We start from the raw sequence: 12,496 nt of genomic DNA, 5'->3' as shown, positions 1-12,496 counted from the left end.
CGTTTAAATTGCATAATAGAGGTGGCTGATCTGATTCGAAGGGGTATCTTATTCCAGATCAAAATAGATGTGCGGATAAATGAGTTAAGACCAAAATTGTTTTGGTATGCTGGGGTTCGGATGAGGTCCTGTGTAACTGAGCGGGTGATGCGGGCCTGTCTTTCATTACGGCCTGGGATGAGTGAATTAACTATAGGTGGGAGAGAATTTGTGTGTAGTTGATAGAAGAGTTTTATTGCCATGAGAATTGTGTAATTCTGGAAGGTTAGTACATTGGAGCGTGCAAGTGACGTGCAGTGATGGGTCCAGATTGATAGTCTGCCATGTATTTTGTATGCTCTATTGTATAGTCTGGCTATAGGATCCAGAGTTTCTTTTGTGGTGAGAGACCAAATGGGAAGACAGTATGATAGGTCAGACAGTATGATAGAATGTAGATAAATATTTGAGACATTATGGGTGAGATATGGCCTGATCCTGTTATAGACATACATTTTCTGTTTGAGCTTATTAGTCAAAGTCAAAAAAGTCAAAGTCTGCTTTATTGTCAACCTCTTCACATGCCAAGACACACAAAGAAATCGAAATTACGTTTCCACTATCCCACGGTGGCAAGACATAGTACACGACATACATACAAGCAAACAACACAAAATAAAAACCAGAAGGCACAAACAATGAATAATAAGAGTGATGAATAAATAATAAATAAACAAATAACACAATAAATAAATAAGAGGAGCAAAACGGAGCAAGTGTGCATACAGCAGACAGTCAGAATATAGCGCAAAAGTACAGGACTCTACGCAGAAGGGGGGAGAGAGTTCAGGATCCTAACAGCCTGGAGTACGAAGCTGTTGGTGAGTCTGGTGGTGCGGGGCTCCTGTACCTCTTCCCAGAGGGCAGCAGATCGAACAAAGAGCGAGCGGGGTGACTCACATCACTCACAATCGTGGTCGCCTTGCGGGTGAGATGGGAGGTGTAAATGTCCTTCAAGGAGGGGAGTGAAGCACCAATAATCTTACCAGCCGTGTTCACTATGCGCTGGAGGGCCTTCATGTTGTAGTCAGTGCAGCTACCACCCCAAACAGCAATACAACTGGAGAGGACGCTCTCAATGGTGCCACGGTAAAATGTAGTCATGACGGCCGGAGGAGCACCATGACTACATTTTACCGTGGCACCATTGAGAGCGTCCTGTCCTCTCCAGTTGTATTGCTGTTTGGGGTGGTAGCTGCACTGACTACAACATGAGAGTGAGAGTGTTAACATGTTTTTTGTAGGTGAGGTGGGAGTCTAAGTGCACTCCAAGATATTTATATGTGTTTGTGACTACTAGAGTTTGATCGGATAGAGTAATGGGGACAGTTATGGAGATGTTTTTCCTAGGGGAGTGGAAATACCTTATTTCAGTTTTTTTTTTATATTGATCGTCAGATGGTTTACTTTTAGCCAGTCATGTAGGAGCTGGAGATCAGAAGTAAGTTTGGAGTTTATGGTTTCGATGTTCGAATCTGAGGTGAAAATAACTGTCGTCAGCATATAATATGATTTGAGTTTGTTTGCATATGTTAGGCATGTCATTGATGTACATAATGAATAATAATGGGCCCAGTATGCTGCCCTGGGGAACACCAGTGGGAGATGGTAATGGAGTAGATGTGGCCTGACCAATATTAACAACCTGGATTCTATCCGAGAGGTATGATGAGAGCATAGTTAGCACTGAGGGGGAGAGATGAAAGGAAGCTAGTTTGTTATGGAGTATTTGGTGATTAACTGTGTCAAAGGCTTTACGGAAATCTACAAAGACTGCTCCTGTGATGTGGCCTTTATTAAGAGAAGTGCGTATATATTCTGTGAGTAGTAGCTGTGCAGATAATGTAGAACGAGCTGATCGGAAGCCAAATTGTGAGTTGTTGAGAAGGTTGTTTCAAGATGTTCTATAAGTTGTTTTGACAGGGTTTTTTCTAAAAGGTTTGCTATAGGTGGGAGGATTGATATGGGACGGTAGTTGGATAGGGTTGTTCGGTCGTCTGATTTAAATATGGGGGTAATTTTTGCTTTTTTCCACGCAGTCGGAAATATGGAATGTCTTATGCAGAGATTGATTAAATGGAGGATTGCTGGCATGGGTTTTGTAAAAGTCTATTACTTTTATCAGTTCAACAACTTTTCTGATTACTGTGAGGATTTTCTTTCATTAAGAAAATTTGGACTCTGGAAACTAGTTTACATAAAAATACTGAATTTTAAACAACCCAAGGTACAATGCCAGTTTATGTTACCAATTGGAACCCTTCTCTCCCTTTAGAATGGCTTCAAGACCGCGCTGACCTTCACCGACGAAGATGTCCGCACTGGTGATCCAACGGAGACCATTCGTCGAGCATCCGTCATGCTGGGCCAGCTGCAAGAATCCATCGCTTCCCATCGCCTCTCCCTTGCAGCGCCACACAATGAAAATGATTTGCTTGCTGCTTTTAGTTTCTTGTACCGTATGTTCCTGGACTATAAGGCACACCTAAAAACCTCAAATTTTCTCAAAAGCCGACAGTACGCCTTATCCGTCCGGTGCGCCTTATATATGGACCAAATTCCGTCCCGCGGGCCAAATGCGGCCCGCGTCTAAATTTAAACCGACCCGAAACATTGTGTCAAAATCAATCATAAGTGGCCCACCGAAGACTATGAATCATGAATTAAAAAGGCTATGGATCATTATTTTGTGATTATAAAGTAATTTGTTGCGTCTGAAGTTGAAATATAAAAAAGAGAAAATGGAGAATGATTAATTTATAAATAAATGATTTAATTAATAATTAAAAAAGAATTTGGATTAAACATCTGACATGATGCAACCTGGCCTGTTTACTGCTGTCACAAACACCAATATCACCCTTCTTATTCATACAACAATAAAACAGACTTAATACATCTGAGAAAAAATTCATTCAACTTTCAAAAAATTGTTAATTTGTTATTTTAATCTTTAACTTTTCTGGTAGTGCAATTGACAACAGATTCTCATTTGCAATATCAACCTATCTGCAAAGGATACAGTAAAGTATATAGTTACATATTTACAAGTTCATTCACAATGGTAATGGTTCGTGGAATGTCGGTGCGAATGGTCGGCCCCTATAGAGGCTTTGCAGTCACGTGGTTTTATCACGTGATTTTGTGTTATGCCGCCATCTTGGCGGTCAACTCGTCAGCTCGTTCCTACGTGTTTGTATGGATTGTCTGATTTCTGCGCTACGTTTTCACCGATTTCTTCCGAATTATGGCTGATTTGCTATCCAACGAAGTTAGGCATTTGGATGAAGACTCCAAGAAACGTTACAGAGAGAAGTTGAACCTTGTTGGCACAACGGATCCGTACCTTTTACCGAGAAGCATGCTAAAATCGCCCGAGCATTTTGCAACAGCCGACCTGCCTGAACGCTCATATCCAGATATTTATAATTACCTCGTCGATTTGTTTTGTAATGGCATTTCATAACTTGACATATTAAAAAACTGAATAGAGTGAAATCATTCAGATACTGTACCTGTCTGTTCAAGTTGCTACCATTTTTATTATTTGTTTATTTTTGCATGATGCCACATCTGATTGGCTTGAAAACTTAACCAATAAATATAATTCAATATTTACATTGATAACGTTTTCAAGCATCATGAAAAAATAAACACAAAATAAAAATGGGGGGGTGAACTGAAGAAATCATCCCATTCCCTGCCTTGCTGCTCTTGCTGCCTTTCTAAAAATGCACCCAGCATTTTCAACAATCATATTTGTATCATCCCATATTGTATTATTTCACATTTTGTGAAACAAATCAGGGGTGAATAGTTTGTTTACATACCTGATATGAAGTCCTCATTGCATATCCTTGTGTAAATCGTAGGTTTCCATCGTTCACGACGAATATCCGCGATCCATTTATCACGTTTTTTCATGTTCGCCGGAAATCTATAGAAGCTAAGATTTGGTTTATCGCCTCGTCTATTGCTACATCCAACAGCACAGCAGGTATCCGGCATTTTTAAGCTCATATAACAAGAAAGCGTGTGTGAGTCGTTGACCGGCACTGAAAAGTTGACCGCCAAGATGGCCGCCAAGCTAATGTGGGTAGCTTGATGACGTCAGCTGCAAAGCCTCTATACAGGACTGTCTCAGAAAGTTAATGGTGCGCCTTATAGTCCGGTGCGCTTTATATATGGACAGAGTTTTAAAATGGGCCATTTATTGAAGGTGCACCTTATAGTCCGGAAAATACGGTACTTGTTTGTGGCATCTGGTGGTTGGCTCACAATAACAAACTCTGGTGATCAAGTTGCTGGGTGTAAATGCTTCTTACATGATTGTGCTATTTAAATTTTGTGCTAATATTTTTTTCTGCATTCTAATCTATATATATTTTTTTATCCTACAGGTGAAAAGGAGGATGTTGAACTGATGATGTGTTCAGTTGTATTTTTTAATCTATGCACTTTTCATTTTGTACAACAATTCAGGGAAAATAAAGCCAAATAGAGACGCGTTAGCACCGAATGTTGTTGGTTGTTTTTTTTTTCTTTTCTTTTTTTTCTTCTTAATTTACTCTCGCATTTACTCGTGTCGTGAACTATTAGCCGCAGGCTCACTATCGCCCAATCTTTGAGGCAAAGGTACTGGCTGCCTCAAGGCCCGTATTTTCCCGCTGACTGCAAGCACGCGCCGTTTGCACGCGCTCAGTACAGTGTGTGAGTGGTGCACACGCTCACACGCACGCCCTGAGAGGCACTACCTGTCACTGCCTCAGCCTCCATGATTCTCGTCTCCCGTTGTTATTTGAACAAGAAATACAGCTATTTTGACTATGAAAATGATCCAAATGTATAGGAAACACACCAAAATTGCATTAAAAGCATAGACCACAGGACAGATATATTATGTTTTATTATATTATTCATTTTTAACAACTTATGGTGACAGCTGAGGAAACCATGTTGAGCCCTTTACCGCCCCTGGTGGCAAGGTGAGGCCTCACCTGCCTCCTATGAGTGCACGTGCCTGGTTTGGCGGTGCGCTGCAGTTGCGCGATCGGACAAAATTAAGCTCCCTGCGCACTGAGGTCCACTTAAATTTTGGAAAGTACATCAGGACTTTAAAAATATTTTCTAAATTTCAGCGACGGCTCTGTCACAATAATGCGACCAGCGCGGTGCAGTTGCGCGGTGCAGTTGCGCGGTGGGCGACGCGCTACGGTTGCGTGTTCGGCGCTGCGCTGCAGTTGCGCGATCGGACAAAAATGCGCAAATGAAAAAAATGGTTAAAAAAGGCAGGTTTTTTTGCTTGGAATGGATTCATATTTTTCCTATTATTTGTAAAGGGAAAACATGATTCGGAATTCAAACGATTCACTTCTCGAACAGCCTTCTGGAACGGATTGTAGTCGAAACCCGAGGCTCCACTGTTCTTGATCGTATGACTGACTATGTTGGAATGTAGACTATATTGATTAACCAGTTGCTGAGGGGAACAAACTTCTTCTGTTTGTTCTCACAACATCGTAAACAAAGTGCTAAGACCGCTGCACTGGTTGACCAGCTGCAGAGGAAGCAATCAAGTTTCCCCCTGTTTCCCCCAACACCACAAAACACCCCCTGCTCTGATTTGACCAGATGTCGGGGGTTCGCCAAACCTGTCCACTCTCAGCCCCCCACCCACCCTGTTTTCTCTCAATAAATATGTCCTTATATGTTCAGAGTTTCTGAATAGATATTTGAAAGAGTAATATGGGAAATGACTTTAAAATATATGTAGTCTCCGCTCAGCATCCGTCGCCATTTAACAAATGCCAGTTTCAAGGCTGAATTCGTGTGTCACGTGACGTGCGTTTGCGTCGCACCGGAAGTCACGTCATGCAGCCTGATAATTTGCAAAGAAAAACGACTTTCTGAGGATGCAGCCTGTGAATTTGGACACAGCGAGTGAATCTTTTTTTGCAAGACCAGTTCTCTTGCTAGCAATGAGGCTTAAGCACCTACCGCTAATCAAAAATTCAAACACACTACAACCAAGCAGGGTTAGCAGATGTAGCTGTCTGTCAGACCCTAGTGGGAATTTAACTCACACCCTCTGAGTTACAATTCTAGTGCTCTTATTACTGAGCTACGCGGCCTTGCTTGGCAAAACTGTGTCAACCTTTGAGAAGATTGACCAAAAGAAACGCTTGAAAATGTAGTCTAAACAGGACTGTAATCCAGTGATTCTCATCCAGTGTGGACACATTTGTGTGCCGTGAGAAATTATAAAATTTCCCTTAAGATCCTCAAAGACAACAACTCATCACACAACTGCTGGTAACCAGTACCATGGACAAGATATGTGGAATTACACCCTCAACTCTTATAAATCCAGCTTGCGCAGGGAATGCTTAGTATTCAATCAGGCCTCAGTGAGAATTGAACTCACGACCCCTGGTTTACAAGACCAGTGCTCTAACCACTGAGCTACAAGGCCTGTTCTACCATGGCTAATAATAAACTATAAACTATTCAAGTACACTATTGCAAAGGAAATCAGGCTGTCACCACGTTAACCTCCCATGCTACTATTCTGCGAGCAAACAAGGCTAGATAGCTTGGCCAAGTTTGAGAACCAGTTAGCGTGCTCGAACCTCTGGTTGAAGCTGGTGGTTGAAGCGCTGGTCTTTATGTACAAGTTTGAATGTGACAACAGCCAGGAACAGCCATGATGAATGAGCAACAGGACAAGGTGTGTCCTTTCATCAAAAAAGAGGAGGCGGAGCCAGAGCAACTTCGATGAAAGAGGAGGGGAAAGAGAAGGAAGAAGAGGATATCTACAGTATGCCCTCAACTTGTCTCTCATTGAAAAGTATAGATGAGGGTCAACATGAGGTGAGCAAAGGGGCGGAGCCTGCAAGAAGCAGCTCTCGTCAACACACGGCAACAGAAGATAACGGAGCCCACCGTGGAGGATCCCAAGCAGACGACGTCTTAGCTCCAACATCAGATTGTGATGACATGCTGTCACATGCTTCTGACGCTGCAGATGATGAGTCAGAAGTTGATATTTTATACCAAACACTGGAAATGTTCTCAGTGTTGGAAAATGTTTGCTCATAAGAGGAGTTTGAAACTACACCTAAGAATACACACAGGAGGGAAACATTTTTCTAAAGATTCTCTCAGAAGAGGCACTTAACAAGTCAAATGAAAACCCACACTGGGAAGAAACGTTTTTCCTGCTCAGTTTGTGGCCAAAAATTCTCTCAGAAGGGTGACTTAAAAACACACACAAGAACCCACTCCAGTGAGATACGTATCTTTTTCCAGATCACTTTGTGGCCGAAGATTCTCTCAGAAGGTCAACTTAAAAAGACATGCAAGAACACACACAGGTGAAAAATATTTTTCCTGCTCAGTTTGTGGCCAAAGATTCTCTCAGAAGGTCAACTTAAAAACACATGGAAGAACACACACAGGTGAAAAACATTTTCCTGCTCAGCTTGTGGCCAAAGATTCTCAGAGAAAGGAAGCTTAAAAAGACACACAAGAACCCACACTGGTGAGAACCCTTTTTCCTGAAATATAAAGATGCGCTTATCTTATTAAAAACTTGTGCTAGTGATTCATCTCAATAAAAACAATCCTAAATACCTATTTGATACAGTGGCAAAGCTAACACTACGCCAGCCGACCCCGATAGCTCTTTCCGCTCAGCTGACGAGTTCATGAAATTTCTCGCTCGAAAGATTGAATCCATTAGGGATGAGATCAAGATGACCGTTCGAATCGCTCAGTCGAGACCGCCGATTACCGGCACTGACGATCATGCAATAACCCTCTCAAATTTTAAAAGCGTGTCCCTTGAAAGGCTGACACAATTGGTTAGTGCGGCTAAACAAACAACATGTTTACTCAACCCGCTTCCAGCCAAACGATTTAAAGAACGATTTCAAATTTTAGGTCCGTCCGTCTTAAATATAATCAATCTGTCTGTCTCCTCTGGGATAGTGCCAACAGCCTTTAAAACCGCTATCATTCAACTGTTACTTAAGCGACCAAATCTTGACTCGGACTGTCTCAGTAATTATAGGCCAGTTTCAAACCTCCCATTCATAGCAAAACTTCTTGAAAAAGTAGTAGCGCAGCAGCTTATTGAGTAGATGGTCGCCTATAATCGATATTAATCTTTTCAGTCTGGTTTTAGAGCTAATCATACATTCCACTGAGACAGCACTTGCCAAAGTGACTAATGATCTCCTCATAGCTATGGATTCAAACACTTCATCGGTATTGTTACTACTTGATCTTAGTGCTGACTTTGACACTGTAGACTTCGATATTTTATTAGAGCGTCTTAAAAGTTGTGTTGGTATTTCAGGGTCAGCACTAGGCTGGTTCTATTCCTATCTATCAGACAGGACGCACCGAGCGGTCCATGGCAATACGTCCTCGGAGCTCTATAATGTTACGTGTGGTGTCCCAAAGGGATCGGTTTTCGGACCAATTTTATTTCATATTTATATGATTCCGCTTGGGGACATAATACGTAAATATAATATTAGTTTTCAATGTTACGCGGATGACACCCAATTATATATGCCGTTATCGATGACAGATCCGCGGGACTGTTGTAATCTTGAGGCGTGCCTTGCGGAGATCAAGCAATGGATGTCTCTCAACTTCCTTCGTCTTAACCCAGATAAAACTGAGATGTTGACAATTGGTCCAACTCGTTATCAATCAACACTTATTTAAGGAAACCACTGTAACTATAGATAACCGTACGATCACTCAGAGCGATACTCTAACTAATCTCGGGGTAATATTTGAACAAACGCTCTCCTTTCAAAAGCACATTAAGAATATAACCAGAATTGCATGTTTTCACCTTTTCAAAGTCAAAGTCAAAGTCTGCTTTATTGTCAATTTCTTCACGTCAAGACACACAAAGAAATCGAAATGACGTTTCCCACTATCCCATGGTGACAAGACATAGTACACAATATACATACAAGTAAACAACACAAAAAGTAAAACCAAGAAGGCACAAACAATGAATAAATAAGAGTGATGAATAAATAAACAAATAACATAATAAATAAGAGGAGCAAAAATGGAGCAAGTGTGCATACAGCAGTCAGTCAGAATATGGCGCAAAAGTACAGGACGTTACGCAGGAGGGGGGAGAGAGTTCAGGATCCTAACAGCCTGGAGTATGAAGCTGTTGGTGAGTCTGGTGGTGCGGGAGCGCAGGCTCCTGTACCTCTTCCCAGAGGGCAGAAGATCAAATAAAGAGTGAGCGGGGTGACTCACATCAGACACAATCGCGGTCGCCTTGCGGGTGAGATGGGAGGTGTAAATGTCCTTCAGGGAGGGGAGTGAAGCACCAATAATCTTACCAGCTGTGTTCACTATGCGCTGCAGGGCCTTCATGTTGTATTCAGTGCAGCTACCACCCCAAACAGCGATACAACTGGAGAGGACGCTCTCAATGGTGCCACGGTAGAATGTAGTCATGACGGCCGGAGGAGCACTTGCTCGCCTGAGTTTCCGCAGGAAGTACAGGCGGCGCTGAGCTTTCTTCGCCAGTGATGCGGTGTTGGTGGACCAGGAGAGATCCTCACTGATGTGCAACCTGGTGCTGCTCACTCTCTCCACCACAGCACCGTCGATGGTCAGCGGCAGGTGTCGGGTGTGACCCTTCCGGAAGTCAACAACAATCTCCTTGGTCTTGTTGACGTTCAGCAGGAGGTTGTTGTCCCTGCACCACGTGGTCAGAAGGTCAACCTTGTTAAAACTTGTCTAGTGTTTTATTCCAAAATAACAAATGTCGGCATAACGGGGTTTTTTCAACCTTTTATTCAAACACATTCGGTATAATAACACCATCAACTGCAAGCCAACAAATACAAAATTAAAACACTTTAACTTTTAACTTATTTTAACTGATGTCAATGGCGCCTCCAAAAACTTTCTTTCCACCCATCTGGAGCTGAGACCTTGTCATTGACGACGTGTGCAGGTGGGCTGCATGCAGAGCGCTTTTTTTTTTTCTAGACGTCTTTTCTTGGCACTTTATCCGTCACCGTTTCTCCTTCGCCTGCCCTCGCCGCCATCAGTCCCTCTTGGCACCATTACCGCCGCCACTTTCCACGAATCCACACTGCATGCTGATACAGAAAATTGAAGCCACATTTGAAGGGCAACATTTAGATTTAATTTTGCAATTTAATTCATGCTGTTGTCACTTTCACATTCCTCAACGTTTCCCATCTGAGATAATGTGAAGTGAATTCATTTGTTTCTGGGTGACCGCATTAAATCTAATTTTTAGCTCCTGAGACGTTTGGAACTCCGGACCTCATGGATCCGATTGTGCACGAGTGCTTCGTAGTCATAGTTGTGTGATATATGGAAAACTCTAATACTCGATGTGACCAGCAGGGGTTTCCATGGTTGTCAGTAATGTTTAAGTCAGCGATACGGAACGAAGAAGAGGGACTGGCGATGTGTAAAAAATAAAGTTTGAGCGCAAGCTCGTTGTTCAAGACAAAGTTTGGTCATTCTGAAAGATGAACAACACAATCTGGCGCCCTCTTCAGTTAGAAATAGGACATTGTTGAGTGCATTAGGACCCCACCACCAAACACTTAGTACGCAACACGTTTGAATTGGTCTTAGCTTTCCTTCAGTGATCTGTCGGCAGTATGTCCCCGACCACTTTCCGCCATCTTTGCTTGCACGGCAGGTCAGACAAGGTTACAGCCCCCACCTGGCCACTGATTGAGTGACAAGTGTGCAAGGCATCATTTATTGAGAATGGCACACACAATCACACACAGACCGGATTGATGGATGGATGGATGGATGGATGGATGGATGGATGGATGGATGGATGGATGGATGGATGGATGGATGGATGGATGGATGGATGGATGAGTGGCTGGATCCCCACTGGAGTGTTTTCCACAGCTCGCACGACTTGCCGAGTCAACTCAGGTGATTGGGTTTGCCGTCTCCTACATGAAACATGACGGCTCCGATTACATCCTCTCGGGAAACAAAGCGTGCAGGAAGAGGGTGGTGCTGCTGCACACCTGCTGCCACCTCACTTTTACATCATTTAACAGGTTGACCTTTTCAGGCCCCTCAAAGGTCACCATCTCTTTGTTAGCTTACAAGAATACGTTTGCAGCTTTTCAATTTCTTTGGTGAAGTCCAAGCACCATAAAAGGAACTAATGATTTGGACCATTTGAATAGATTTGGCGGCCATTACAACGTCATGCAAATTATTCAGATGGTGGAACCAATTTGGCCTTTGCAATTGTATTGAAATGCCTCGCATAGTTATTGATTTGAGTCACTGTGTGCCGAATGTGATGGTTGCGCTGAGTCATTTGAGGTTTCTCTGCATTTTCAGGTGCTTCAAAACCGCTCCACGAAATCGGAGCCGACAAAAAGCGCACGTCTTGTCCCCATAAGAGGACCAGAGTGGCATGTGGAAGGAGGGTGCGCACTGCTGTCTGATGTTACGGTAGCAGAGTGCGCGGGTGACGGCGGACGTGCGGCCCTGACAGGTGACGCAGGTGACAGACAGCGCAAGACCGCGAAGCTGCTTCTCGCGCCGCTGGCGTCTACTCAAGTATGAATGCCGCCGCCGGACCGCTGCAATAGCAGACAGGTACGTTTACGTCCCCTAAAGAATGTTTGCTGTTGTTTATTGAGTGTCTTTCGTCAATATGCCTTGTTGATTAATAAGTGCTGTATTTTGTGTTGATTGGTGGAATTAGCAGAGAAGAAAAAAAAAAGTTCCTTAGCAACATACAAATGATTCTTTTATACTCTATTTATGTACATTTGTCACAAGTTGTATTATACAATGATGTATTTTTGCCATTAATTTCATATTAGGATCACAGTGAAGCTTACGTTTGGGAATTGAAAAATAAAACACATTGCTTATACACCGAATGATACGAAATGTTTGCCATTTTTGACATAATTAATGTTGCCCTAATCATGTAGCTCAGCAAAGTAACTAAAATTTCAGGGAGAAACATAATACAGCATGTGAATTATATATTTATTAAAAGTACAAAATGGTCATCACTATAACACTAGAATACAATCAACGATACAGGACTTTGAATTTATGGATGTATTTGTTTCTTTGAACTGCTGTAACACATTACTTTTTCCACTGGAAATAACAAAGGATGTCTCATCTTTATCTTTGTCTCATCATGTCAAATATGGAAATACAGCAGCAATAATACAGCTACACAACAACCAAATAAATAAATCCATCCATCCATCCATCCATCCATCCATCCATCCATCCATCCATCCATCCATCCATCCATCCATCCATCCATCCATCCATCCATCCATCCATCCATCCATCCATCTTCTTCCGCTTATCCGGGGTCGGGTCGCGGGGGCAGCAGCTTCAGGAGGGACTCCCAGACTTCCCA

At 42.6% G+C, this 12,496-nt stretch overlaps 1 non-coding gene across 1 annotated transcript; it reads right to left on the bottom strand.

Annotated features, from left to right (window-relative positions):
• Positions 1–6,438: 6,438 nt before the first annotated feature.
• On the bottom strand, positions 6,439–6,511 carry trnat-ugu. Its single transcript has one exon. It is a non-coding gene; the product is annotated as a tRNA-Thr (tRNA).
• Positions 6,512–12,496: the final 5,985 nt, after the last annotated feature.

The sequence above is a fragment of the Syngnathus acus genome, chromosome 8, assembly GCF_901709675.1.
Source record: "Syngnathus acus chromosome 8, fSynAcu1.2, whole genome shotgun sequence".
NCBI lineage: Eukaryota > Metazoa > Chordata > Actinopteri > Syngnathiformes > Syngnathidae > Syngnathus > Syngnathus acus.
This window is presented reverse-complemented; position numbering and strand designations above follow the sequence as displayed.